Source organism: Crotalus tigris, unplaced genomic scaffold (genome assembly GCF_016545835.1).
Source record: "Crotalus tigris isolate CLP2741 ecotype Arizona unplaced genomic scaffold, ASM1654583v1 scf7180000018125.1543573, whole genome shotgun sequence".
Classification (NCBI taxonomy): domain Eukaryota; kingdom Metazoa; phylum Chordata; class Lepidosauria; order Squamata; family Viperidae; genus Crotalus; species Crotalus tigris.
The window spans coordinates 159094-173988 of NW_024096837.1; the positions used below are offsets into that span (position 1 = coordinate 159094).

General features: G+C 35.7%; 1 protein-coding gene across 3 annotated transcripts in view; it reads right to left on the reverse strand.

Moving 5' to 3' along the window:
- Positions 1 to 14895, reverse strand: part of PFKFB4 (6-phosphofructo-2-kinase/fructose-2,6-biphosphatase 4) — an 84669-nt gene that overhangs the window by 36048 nt on the left and 33726 nt on the right. The window lies entirely within an intron of this gene.

Sequence of the window (14895 nt, forward strand, 5' to 3'; positions counted from 1 at the left end):
AACAGGGCAGAAAGTGAGTGAGCAAGCGGCGTTGGCCTCCCAGGGATGCCCCAGAGATGGTGAGGGACTGACCCCCACCACCTTGGCCCCGGCCATACTCACCCAGTCTTCTGTGATCACTGCAGCCACGCCCACCCAGTGGGCCACATCCCCCACCACCACCACCCCGAGAGCACTACAATCCTGATGCAGCTCTGGCACTTTGCGATAAATAAGTGGGTTTTGGGTTGCAGTTTGGGCACTCGGCTCTAAAAGATTCGCCATCACTGCAATAGAGTGTGGTAATGATAGAAATGAACATGAATTTGAGAGTCAGACAGTACTTAGTGACTGAACAACAAAAATGACAGAAGTAAAAATCACTTAAGAGTGCTTCAGATAGGTGTCCATATAAATCTTTTCAACAAATAAAAAATAAACATTTCACATTTGTTACCTTAGTAATTATTATGCTTGCTTTGTCAAGGGGGTAATATTATCCATGCCCCAAAAACTAACGTAAAAATTTAAGAACACTGCAAATCAAACATGGCTGAGCACACTAATTTGCTGAAGTTCATAACAAGAAGAAAAAAGTAAATTGGAAAACGCTGGTTTTATTAGCCCAAACTTCAGAACATCTGCTTTTTTTTAGGCTTCTGGTAGCATATTACAACCAGGAATTATCTGCTTTGTACAAGTTTACTTGGTGGTGGCCTCACTTTCTTTAATTTTCACCATTTCTAGAATGACTTATGAACAAGGGAAATGAAAGGGACAGAGCAGATAATAAAAGATTAAAACTTCTGTCATGATTTACCAATAATAATCTGGCATAGAAGAGACTGTTTTGTTTTTTCTAACGCATATGTGAAACAGATACAACTCTTACACTAAAATACTAGACTTAGATGGTCTATCTCAGTGGTTCTCAACCTGTGGGTTGGGACCCCATTTGGGGTCGAACAACCATTTCACGGGGGTTGCCAAACAACGCAATCCGCCATTTTTTCCCCCTTTTCCTTAGCTGTGCTACTCCCTTTTATTCTATGGGCTTTGGAAAGCCAATAGAATAGAGTCTCTTGAATAGAGTCTAATTCTATTGGCTTTCAAAAGCCAATAGGAATTGTCCAGGCTGTCTCTGCCCTGCTGAGCCCGCCAAAAGTCCCATTCTGCAAACGGTGCTACACCAGTTGAATAGTCCTCGACTTACAACCGGTTGAGTAGTCCTCGACTTACGACCGGTTGGGGGTCGCGACATTAAAAAGGTTGAGAACTTTGATTCAAGAATTCCATTATGGGCTATTCCATGGCATGCAATAGAAGGAATACGGAAAGGAGTTAAGATGGAAAGTATTTCTTATACACAATTACTTAAGTGGGATGGTAAAAATTGGCAATTAAAATCCATAGATGAATTAGCATAAGAAAATATTAATTATTCATGGTTTCAGTATAGACAATTATTGGAAAGGTGGAAGTGGGTTTGCTTAGAGAGGATGAGAATTTGCTAAAACAAATTAGAGATCAAAGTCGAACCCACATTAAAAGAATTTATGGTGTATTAGTGGAATTGGATTCAGAAACAGAATTAGTTAAAGATTGTATGGTTAAATGGGCTCAAAATTTTGATGAACCGATTTTATTAGATACATGGGAGATTATTTGGGTGAGGAATGTCAAATTTACACAAGCGCAAAACTTACAGGAAAATTTTTATAAAATGTTTTATAGATGGCACCTTGACCCACAAAAAATGTCTCGTATGTATTCAAATTTGCAGCCTAAATGTTGGAGATGTGGTTGCTTGGACGCAACGTATTATCATATCTGGTGATCATGTAAAAGTATAAAAGCCTTTTGGATTAAGATATGGTGGAATATTCAAAGAATTTTCAAAAGAAGGATAAAATTTACCCCACAACTGTTTTTGTTGGGTATTGTTTCTGATTGTAATGACAAAGAGATTATTTTAATTTAAATTTAATTACAGCGGCAAGGTTGTTAATAGGGCAATATTGGAAGAAGGAATCTTTGCCTACTTGGCAGGAATGGTTTTTTAAAGTTTCTTAATTAGCTGAAATGGCAAAAATTTCAGCTTATTTGAAAGATCAATCGCAAGAGAAGTATCTCTTGGTGTGGAAAGATGGATAAATTTTATACAATATAAGTATGATGTAAGAAAATATCATTTAGCTTTTGAATAATTTATATTTAAAGTTTAAGATATTATTTAAGAGTGTAGAATAGTTTTATTTTTGTTTTTTATTATTATTATTACTATTTTTTTATTTTTTATTTTTCTTCTTTTTCTCTTTCTGTTTTTTTACATAAAATGGAGTTAAAGTATTTAATAATTTGTTTACTGAATGTGATTATACTTGCTTGAGGTTTATTTGGGTTTAAAAGTTTTTTCTTATAAGTTATAGTTAACCCTGTATTCAGCTCTGGGAAGAATGGGGGAGGGTTTTGGGGTGGGTTGGGAGGGATTGGGAAATTGTAAAATTGTAAAAAATTATAATAATTAAAAAAAAAGGTTGAGAACCACTGGTCTATTTTTAATGAATCTGTGGCATTTTTCAGAAAAGCATTCAAATATATAAACACTACAAAAATAAGTAGTAATATCTCTATACATTATGGATGGGCAACCTATGGCCATGGAGCTGCATTCAGCTCCTGATCTAACCAACAATTCAGACTCTATCAAAATATGTTCCCTGACAAACAACTACCTGGGAAAGAGAAAAGGGAGGTCTCAAAAAAAGATGGAGAAAATAAATGCAGCCTCAAAAGAGGACCTATGTGTTTGTTGGCTCAGGTCCACTTATTATTACAATGCCTCCAAAATCTATCCAAAAGCCAATATAGCCACTGAGAAAAATTAAGTGGCCGACTTTCTATTTAATCTAAAACAAAAAAAGATATGTACTGTAAACACTAAAGCACATATTACAATACCATACAACTGCTTGCATTATGTAAATTCATCTTACATAACAATTGAGAGCCTTCTTCCCCTTCCCTCACAAGAAAACTAGTACTGATAAATATTTTATCAAACTCTTTATAAATTAAGTTAGCTTTGCTATGAAAATTTCATGCAGTGGGATTTCCTTCTTTCTCCTTTCTCTTTGGATCCTCTTCAAATAATGCACCAAACCTCTGAAGCAGATTCTGAGAAAATCAGTTCTTCCTCCTGATTCCACTGACTAGTCTACCAGCAGAAGGAATTAACCCTTTGCACTTATAATGCAATGTAAAACTACCAAGTGCATTTTGTGTCTTTCTTTATTTCAATGGTGTCAACTTAGAACTAAAAAAATCTGGATGGCCATCAGATGTCAGCAAAAAGATGTATTTAGTAACTGTATCTTTTCTGATTTTTGCATCACACATGCTGTATCCGGATTTAACCACTTCGTGAAGAAATCATTAGGCAACACTGTCTTTTGAGTAATTTCCCAGCAGCAATAAAATCATGCATTTAGAAAGACCAAAACTAGTCAGAACAATTGGAAAATAGGCACTGATAAGTGCACTTATTTGAGATACAGATAACAGATAATATATACATATATAAGATGACGGGAAAAATAAGTTAAATGTTGTAAAATAATACAAATTATAATTCCAAGACAAGTTATAACAAGCATCAAAGAACTGTGAAGCAAATTTTCTAGGCTACCAAAAGTGAGTTCATGCATGTGGCAATTACTTACTTTTTGAATCCTACTATGCCTTTATTTGTTTATAAAGAATAATGGCTACAAGCCAATTCTAATTATATATGTGCATGAGCAAACCTTAATTTAATTTGGGTTCACTGCACAAAACATAATAGTTAATTGTTTAAAGTGTCTTTTGAAACTATAAACATCTATTATACCTACTATTTAATATTTAAGTTCTTCTTTTGCAGTTCTGCTATTGAAAATTTATATACAATTTGAAGTATGCAAGCCACCACTATCCAAAAGTTGCAAACTGAAGTTTAATTCTTTCCCATCCACTTTTAATACATTTATAATCAATTTCATTAGACACACAAGAAAGTACCGTGGCCTGATTTTGATGCATACTTTAATCAAAATATCAGATACCCCAGAAATTCTTTCTAAATTTTCTCAAGTTACAAAGCAAGATTTAGGTATTCCCATTAATAAAATGTGATTCTAATTGTCCTCGGTGGAAGCCAATATTACAATATTTTGTAATGTTTGCTGCTTATGAAGTTTTTTCTTGTAAATAAACACACACATATGTTCCCATTTATACACAAGCACAACTGAAATTTCCATGATAAAATGATTAACTAACAATGATATCTATTGCAAGCTAATATCCTTTTTAAAATATCCTTCCATTTGTAGACATCATAATGTAGTAACAATAACTTAAGGGTAAGCATCCAATGCTTTGAATCCTAATTCTCATGTATGACTGCCAACCAAGTTTATGTAAGTTGTTGATACTAAGACAGAATATGGGCAATCCCCAATTAGAAAATGTTCAAAGCAATTGTGCAAGAATGAAATTCTGAGCAATTATAGAAATTGAAGATTACACAACATTCATAAACTACAGGAAATAAATCTATTCCCAAAATGCTATCACAGAGGCTAAATGAATTTATTTTTTTAAAGCAAAAAAGCTATATGTTCCCCATTACCTTATGAAATAAAAAACTATAATCAGTCCCATAATTATTTTTATCCAAAACTGTCCACGAATAAGTGTGTCAAAATGAACTGCTTCTATTTTCTGCCTCCTGTCTCTTCTTCCTCCCTCCAAAAATGTCAGTTCTTAGATGTATTTGTTACAATTATCTAGTTTATAATATTCAATAGCTTCTGATTTTAGCTGATGAAAGTTGAGAACTATTGACAAGTTCAACCTTTGTTTTTCAGTTTTTTATTCAGATCTTCTGAGAACATGTAGGTGAAGCATCTATTTTTATCAAGCTGAACAAAAAACTCTCCAAAGTTAATATGTCAGCATTAACATTAGCTCAACTTGACTGAGTCTAATAATTCCTCAATTATTAATAAATAATACTGTTTCAGAGAAGTGGAATGTCAGAGGATCACAAATGCATGTCTTTGCTCTTTTGGAAAAGACAATCTTAATTTACAAATCCTTACACATGGGGTTCTGGGTAAAGTATAATAAAAAATAATCTCACGGCCCGAGAGTTAATAAAGAAAAATAGGAAGGAGGAATAAATGTCTGATTTATTCTCGTATTCACAAGATGTGTAAAGAAGTCTGAATTAGGGATTGGCATTTGGACCAGTGGTTGTTTTTAATTTGCATATAAATGATCTGGAGTTAAAGTTATGTAGTGAAGTAGTCATGTTTGCTAATGATACAAGTAGTTCAAATTGATAAATGCAAAAAAGGACTGGGTGAATTAATTTCAAAATGCTGTTCAATGTAGAACACATAGAGAGAATCCAAACTTTATTTATATATCAACATGATCTTGGCATCAGATAGACAATGAATGAAAAAGTTACGCCAACTGCAGCTGCTGTAAAAAAGGCAAGGTCCATGCAAGGAATTAAGAAGGAAATAGAAACTGCTGATACAATAATGTTCTAGTATACGTACCGGCTGTCCCCGGGTTACAAATGGGACCCATCCCTAAGTTTGTTTTTTAAGTTGAATCTGTAGATAAGTTAGAACAAGTACATATGTAAAGGGTAAATAAGAAAAAAATATGTAAAAAATGTATCTAACTTAAAAGGCTTCTTTGAGCTGGCAGACTGCTGAAGCTACACAATGTTTTCATGAGTGTCACAAAATGTGTGTGTTTGTTACTGCAAACCATTGTACTTAATTCATTTTTTTAATATAAGAGGCTTTACAGCAATCCGTCCATAACTACAGCAATTGTCCATAAGTTAGGCGTTCTTAACCCAGGGTATTGTATTGTTTACCATGCTCAAAGAACTGTAATTACAACTGCACAAGAATATTTTATTGCTGAAAGAGGTACAAAATGAAGGAACACAAATTATTAGCAATCTCACAAGCCTGGAAAGAGAGCAATAACTGCTACAGCTTCCCAGCAGCCAGTATATGCTGTCTATGATTCATCAGGGGAGCAACTCTCCTATGAAACGAGATTACAGCAATTAGGGCACTTTAATTTGAAACATAATGTAAAGTTAGATATATTTATAAAATCATTCATGAAAAGGGGCGTTGTCTTACCCGAACGCCTTTTCTCAGCATGACAATGGAGAATTTACTATTTTCTCTAGTACAATATTAAAACTTCATGTCATCTACTGAAACTACATACAGGGAAAGTAAAATTTGTCCAAAGGAAATATTTTTTCACATACCTAAACTGTGGGATTTGCTCCCTCTGGTTGTGGCATTACAGTTAATTTGGGCAGCTTCAAAGAGATCGGACAGGTGTTTAAAACATGACGGCATCAATGTCTGATTGATGACTGTGTTACTCTGTCCTGCTGAATCATAGGGCAGCATGCTTTATAAACTGGCTGCTGGGAAGCTACAGCAGTTATTGCTCTCTCTCTGGGCTTATGAGTATCTCAAATACATCCAGTTGGTCAGTGGGTAAGAAAGAATGAGAGACCAAATGTGACTATAGCCTAATTCAGCAGGGCTTTTTTGTTCTTATATTTTGTACACTGACAATGTGCTTAAAATAAATAGGACACAGCTTTTCCAAACTTTTTATTTTTATATGTAGGCTTTGTATCTCAACTCAACTGAGTAGTTCCTCTTAACATCATGATACTTAGACAAATTAATATTCCGTGTATAAAACAAAGGAATTACTTTTTAAAGAAATGCTTACACGAATTCCAAAATTTATTTCATACAAATTTTGATAAGCCTCTGTTCCTAAATATATATATTCCTCCTCCCATCAAAGTCATAATGTCCATTTGAAATCCAGCCAATTCACAGGTGGCATGATATACAGGTAACTGGCACAGCTGGCATGCATCTCAAGGTCTTCTCCAGTTTCGTTACTCTATAACCATCTCCCTGATAAGCGAGACACATTCCTTTCTCAAGTGGATAGAGGCGGGAGAGGAAAGGTAGAAAGCTTGGAGCAAGCAAGGGAGTGCCAGTGTGGAAGCCTTCCCAAAGTGAACAGAGAAAAAAACAGCTCAGAAAAGCAGAAGATGGTTCTGTAGGTTTAGAAAGCTGTTTGAAAGCAGGGTTGTAGATCTGTTTTAAGAGCGGAGCTGATCTGCTTTATTCAACAGATACCTTGGTTGTTTTCTAGTAAATGTTTCCAGTGATTTTCGTATCTGATTTTGTGGCTTCTCTATGCTTCTCTGCAAATATCAACAAATATTTTTTGTTGGATAGAAATAATACGAACACTGTACTTAGGTAACTTCCAGGCTTGATTACGGCAGTGCACTTTATCTTACATGGGTTGACTCTTGAATGATTCAGCATTTGAGGCTGGTGTAGAAGGCTGTCTCAAGCATCTTTTGCAGACATGAAACTAATCCTAAAGAAATATACTGGCGAACTTATAGAACAACCTGAACATTTTAATAATAACCTTTAATAATTTAAATGTTTAAGATTCAAAGGAACTTTTTTCCTAATATTTTGCTCAACACTAAGGTCTGCAGGTGGCATCTCTTTAGCAGTGAAGGTTGAGAGATATCCTTGCACGGGGCCATGGCTATCCCAGCTCTTGAAACACGCTTCTCCTCAAGGCCTGGCTTTTGGCCCTGAGCAAAGACCTGGATTTTTTATCCTTCAGTTCAGGGCGTTCCATTCAGATTTGTTGCACCTACTGTCTCTTGTAAAAATCTGTATCTCTGTTATTATAAATATTGTTTACTTTTATTTATGTTATGTTTTAGGTATTTTCTGAATTTATATCTTGATATGTTTAGGACAATCAGCAGGCTATAGGCATTTATTAAAATGTTTTTAAATTTTAAAAAATCTTACATTCGAAGTATAGTTAGGATTGAAGAAAAGCTTGCTGCATGGTCTATCTATGTTTTAATCTTTTTTTAAAAAAATACTAAACTACATTGTATGTCATATTTGTACTGTACTTACTATAAACTATATAGTAACTTTATAGTTAAACTGACTATTTTCTTAACAGATTCCTCAATGTCTTCAGCAATGGCAGAGCTTCTAATATATTTGAAAATTTTAAAAAAATTCAGAGAGAGATTCAGAGATATGTATATTTGCCTCAAAAATAGCCCATGATGAACAGTATAGCACACTCAAGCATCAGGAATTAACTACAGGAAATGTTTTATGGCATTTTGTATTATGTCATAAAATGTTTTGTGGTAATTTTGTCATAAAATGTTTTATAAAATTTGCCAATTTTCAGTTCTATGGATCTATAAGTCGGGGGTCCCCAACCCCTGGGCCGGTGCCCATTCAGAACTGGGCTGCATAAGTGGTGGGAAAGCATGGACGCAGCTCCACCTGTACGAGCAGTGCACCTGCATGCACATGAAGCTCTATTTGCGCAAGTGGCGGGCACACATGCAAATGGAGCTATGAGTGTGTGAATGTGTGTATCTGTGCGCATGTATGCACAAACCTGCTACTCGCACAAAACCATCCCCTCTCCCCCACACCTGGTCACCAGGACAGAAAGGTTGGGGACCACTGCTATAAGTTAACCCATTAAGACCACTGCTATAAGTTAACCCACATCCTTTTGGGCACCATGCACCATTTCCTTGAAGGTTTTTCCACGGACCGGAGGGAGCATGGTTTTGTGTGCTGCCTGAATCCAGTGAATGGGGCTTTGCTTGTTTGCACGGCCCAGTTTCTGGCATGCTGCAGACCAGCACTACTCCATGGACCGGGGGTTGGGGACCTCTGAATTAAGCTATCTTGGTTGAAAAAATGATGCACCATTGTGCTGAGTTAAAGGTTACAGTCCTAGGCATTTTAGGAGTATATAAATAAGATCATGTTTCATTAGTATTTCACAAATAGTAAACATGGAAATGGACATGATACATACAAGTACCTATATGTGTTCTTAAAACCATTATTTTTTATTTACTTGTTCACATTTTATGCTGCCTATTTCTAAAACGAAAAACTAAAACTAAGACATACATACTTAAAAGCATGATAACAATTGATACCTAGCTATAGATATATTGTGAACACTCTATTTTTTTAAAAAAAAATATTAACTATCCAGAGTCATGCATTTGAGAAAGGCAGCAAAATGTAATAAATTTTAAAAAAACATTAAATAATTTTCAATTATTTTTAAAGATTAATATGCATCTATGTTACTTATATTGTATACATTTTTTACATGTAAAACAAATGCCACAGCAGCATAAACAAATACGTCAATTTGTCATATAGTACATTCAGCTCACCTATCTAAACTCCTTTTTCCTTCACAGCAGCTAAAAGGAAATTGCAACACATCTCTTATTTCCTGCCTTATTTTCCCAGAGGCATGACCTCTGGCTATAGATAATAAAAGGAAATATATCCCTGCTGACTCTCTTCAATGCTTTCTAACACAAAATATCCTACTAGTACAATTCTGCAGGTGTTCTTCTTAGGATTTTATGGGTATGTCCAGGTGCTAGAATAGGCATACTCCACTTATGTTGCAATTTGGAAACAAACTTCCATTTAAACATGCACGAAAAATAGGCAATGATAGCGACGCTCGTCCTATGGCGCCATGTACAGTAGTTCAGTAGGCAGTGAGGAGCGGAAGGAGAAGGTTGTGTTGTAGTTGACTTGTGTGCTAAACCAACTGAAAATGAACCAGTTTTTTAAACGAAACAGTGGCTTGACTCGCATCCCTTCAACAATGATAATGTGCTTCACGATGCTGTTACAAGGTGGCTTCATTCCCAGGAGGAAGATTTTTTTGCAAAAGGAATTTCAAACCTTATAAGACGTTATGACAAATGCCTCAATTTGAATGGCGATTATGTTGAAAAGTAATGTAATGTTATAGTTTTCTATTACAAGTATAATGCAAGTTCTGTATCTGCGAGTGTCTGTCATTGGTTTTTTGCCTGAGCAGGGGGTTGGACTAGATGACCTCCAAGGTCCCTTCCAAAATTATTATTATTATTATTATTATTATTATTATTATTATTATTATTATTTCTGAATTGCCCTCGTATTTGGATTGAGAATGGTTTACAACTGTAATCCATCCCTGCTATCCTCTTTAGACTTTGAAATGCACTGTATATGCATGTGGCAAAAATGAAATTCCAGTTAGTACATAATACATAATACAGTAAAATAGAGTATTTAACTACAGCAGGCATTATGGTCATAGTATAGCCCTATTACTTTAGCTTTATCAGCACTTTTAACAACTGTCAAATGATTGAATGTCTATGGAAATTCTCAATCATCCAGGTCATGGTTGTCCCCAAGATGGGATACTCTGAGCTAACAACGGACCTTCAGAGGGGTAAGGACTAGGTGACTGCTAAAAATATAAACCCTTCCATTCCCCACCATTCAACCAGAACTGAAAAAGCTTCTTGGATGAGAAGCAAAACATTTTCAAAGAAAAAAACAAAGTGCCTTTTGGAAAGCACCTTTGGGATGCCAAATGATTTTTTTTTTTATTTTACAGGAGATTAATAAGTTTTGGAACATAATAATTTGTCCCAAATTAAATAGCCAATGAGCATTAGGTTTGTTTAAAACAATCCAACATCAAATAAAGCATTATAAACTTAACCATAGTTAAATATTCTGTACAAATAAAATATTAAGTTAAGGTCTATCAAAAACATGGGATCTACTATTCATCTATCTACTCTTCATACCCGCACTGATTATTCCTCTAATGGTAAACTATAGTTTGCTCCTGACTCGTGAAACTATAAAGTCCAAATAACATTCAGAGTTATAGCCAAGTACCAGGTGATATTAATTCCAATCATTTAGAAGTATTCACTATTTTCAGATCAGTACAAGATAGCCTTTATACACATTTAATGTATTAGACTTCAAAGTAGAATCCTACTTGAAGGTAGAAATTTTAATTAAGACAAAATTTAAGTTATCCCTTTGCATTGTTCTACAATCTAAACCAGGGGTAGTCAACCTTGGCTCTTTTATGACTCGTGGACTTCAACTCCCAGAATTCCTGAGCCAGCTAAGCTGGCTCAGGAATTCTGGGAATTGAAGTCCACGAGTCATAAAAGAGCCAAGGTTGACTACCCCTGTCTTAGACAATAGGTGCTACTGCTTGCAAACATTCAGTCTTGATGCCCTTGAAATGGCATTATAGCTTATTGGCTGTATTTTCAGTTTTCAATTGAATAGGTTGTAATGTATTAATTTTCATAAGAATATCAAGTTTGATATTTCAAACATTTTTAAAGCGAAAATGATGGAATGACCTTTAAGTTTATTACTGTTAACATATGGCTTGGATCCCCAAAAGTGTGTTAGGGATTGACTACCCCTGATCTAAACCATGGATGTCAAACTCGCGACGTCACATGATGTGTCGCAACGTATCACTTTTTTCCCGTTGCCGGCAATGGGGTGGGCGCGGTTTTGGTGTGACACATCCGGCCCGTGGACCGGCAGTTTGACACCCCTGATCTAGACAATGATACCTTAATATAATGCTACTTCCTCCATCAGAAAAAACTTCCTCAATTGGGGAGAGATTAGGGTTATCAAAAGGAAGGGGGAGCTCATGGCTTGATACTTCATACTACCTGCTCCTATTTTAACAATGTATCCAACAAAAGATCACTGAACTAATATAGTGAAAAAATGTGAAAGAATATAATTTCTATTTTTGGGGGGAAAGGCTTTGTGAAACTAAAGATGCTCTCTATAATTGTGATCTAAGATAACATTATCTAAGTGGAGGCAATTTAATGCTACAGAGTCCCATGACTACACAAACACTGCATAATACTTCACCTTTGGATGCAATATATCTTGAATGAAGTAACTATGGGGCAAAACAGGCATTTTACTACTGGTAAAGATTTTACAGAAACAAAATTCTTTAGGATATATTTCAATATTTAGTATCTGGTACAGAACAAAACCCAAAGCAGAGAGCTGCTCATGGATTTATTGTTTTTATAAAGAAGAGAACTACCAAGCCAAGAACTCAAAAATCCTAACAAGCTGCTTGTATAACCATTCAGATGTAGACTCACTCTGCACAGAGCAACCAAAATTATTTTTTGACACATGATGACATCTTTTTATCAGCACACAGTACACAGAAATATGCTTGCAGGTATTGATTCAAGCAGCTCCATCCTATATTGACAACGTAGATGCAAATGGCAACGCTATTTTTTCTACAGTACTCAAAGGCTGTCTGTAGGCGTCAATACATATTCCCTACCATAATTAAAGCATACATATTCAGTTGCTAAAGCTCTTAACTGAGACACCATGCCCGCTCAACTCTATGTATATTTCTTCCAGCTCTTCCTACTGCATGGACGTAGAACAGTAGATCAAAAGCCAGCTTGTCTTCTTTGAGATTACAGTCCACTTCCACAGAAGGTCCACTGATCTTTTCTATGATCTTCCTAGCGTGCACAACTGTCAAGCCCCTGCGGGGTTTGACATTAACTGGGGGGGGGGGTTCAGTTGGTGGACAGAGCAACTGCAGCTGGCAGAAGCAACGGCGACAGCCTTCAGCGGCATGCTCGGCTAGGCAGCGGTAGCCCTTTGGAGGCCCAGGAGCTGGTTTCCACCCAGCCAACATGCAGGACGATAGGGGTCAGCCAGAACTTCATGTTTTGCCAGATCAGCTGTTTGGCGGGTTGTTGAACAGCTGATTGGAGGAGAAAATGGCGGGGGCTTTTGTGTCTGCTCTTGATCCTTCCTTTCCTTGCTGCCAGGCTTGTAAACTGCATGACTAAATCCTGGACAGGCTGATTGCTAAAAGAAGAGGGCCGCTGCTGTGGGATGATTACTTGATTGCTCCTAATCTTCTGCTCCAAATGATGGTTACTTGGACAGGGACGGGTCCAGGCGGGGTGCAGTATCCATCTATTTAGGGCTTTATTTTGCAATTGCTGGTTAACACTTTGTAAGCCAAAGTGTGCCTTTACTTTCCCAGCCTGAACAAACCAAGTTTTCTTTGGACCCAGAGTGACTGTGTTTCTGTTGGATTCAAGTCTGGGCTTGGGACCTTTGACAACAACCTTCATTCTGCCATCAAAAAAAAAGATTTATTTCTGCTAATACAAATCACACCTTGTAAAAGACAGTCTGAAACACATTCAATTTCTGATCTCCCAATGTTGATTATGGTTATCCCATGAGTGCCACATCTTCAGATGTTGTTCCAGCTTTCCATCTTTTTCTGTTTTTAAGTGAATGAATCTCATAGTTTATAGTTGAACAAACAAGCATCCCTCTCTACATGTTTCTTTCTCTCAGGATGGATTTGATTTAAATCAAGTTGATTTAAATCACGATTTAAATGATTTAAATTGACTAGATCATAATTTTTAAAGAGCAACTGTCATCTCTGTCCCACAGCGGCTCCTCCTCTGACCCGCTATTGACTCACTGACAGTCCCATTCACTTTAATGGGACAGCTGGTGATGCAGCAGTGACACAACAAAGTGAGGGACGTGGCGGGCAGCAGGTGAGTGGATGCCCGCTAACAGGTGCTGCCATGATGGATCTGAAATGACAGGTGTTCTTTAAATGTAAGGACTCATTCTTGCTGGTAGTTAGAATCTTTAATATTATTATTTGCAAACAAAATGAAGATTTCCTATTTAGAATAATAAGCTGTTAGGCTAGTAAAATAGCGATATCAGAACTGATTTTAGGTTAATAGGTTAATCACATATAGCTGGAAAACTATTCAAATTCTTTTATTTAACTAAAAAGAGCCTGGTACAGATGCATTTCTCTTCAAATAATCATAGAGTTTGTAATGTACATAGATTTGCAAAACAATGGGATAAAGGAATATTCCTGAACTTTGCTTTATAATTTATCTCATGATTACTGTGAAATTGTGTGAATGCACCGATGCAGTACATGTTATCTCAGCTTGCAGAGCTTGGATTCATTGAATGAGTTTACCAAAAATGTAAATATTACAGAATACACAGCCTCATGCTACATAACTAAGCTCCATTTCATGCTGAATAAACTAAATTATTAATGTATCTTAAATAGAAAACTATATTTGGATAGATTTTTACTCCAAAATCATTTTATTAAAATAAATTTGATAAAAATCAAAAACATCCAATTTAAATTTAAAAAATCCATTTTTTATTTTTTTTTTTAAATGGATTATTATCCACCCTGCTTTCTCCCCTACTTTTCCCTTTTATAATTCAAAAAATAATTGTTTCTCCCTTTCTGCCCAATATTTTCTAGAAGCACCTTTACCAATGCTATTCTATTCCATTCACATTCAAAACTACATCCTACTTAGTTCTATTTGACCTTCAATCCTGGTTAATATGCAAAGGTTAGCAATATTAAGTACAGTGATAGGTAAAATTGTTCTCAGCTTCAGGGATCACACTAGCTCATGTTGTAAAGTTTCCCAAAATCTTTCTTGAACTCTCATAAATTCAGTTAGGTAAAGAAAGATTTCACTATTATTTAATATTAATAATATATTTGTCATCCAAGATACTATGTGCATCACTCGATGAACTGTTATACTGGTAATTTTAATATTATAAAACTACTTTAAAGATGAAATTATTGGCATATCAACATACATTTTATTACCCACGTGGTTTTATTATCATCATCATTATTTCACGGGGAAGATACAGTGTGTGGGGGGGGAGAAAACTTGCATGTACTGTATTGCAGTAGTGGCTAAGTACAAAAGGAAAGAGGTGGAATTTCCTCAATATCATTGCAATCAATGGTTGTGATGTCAAGAAACCA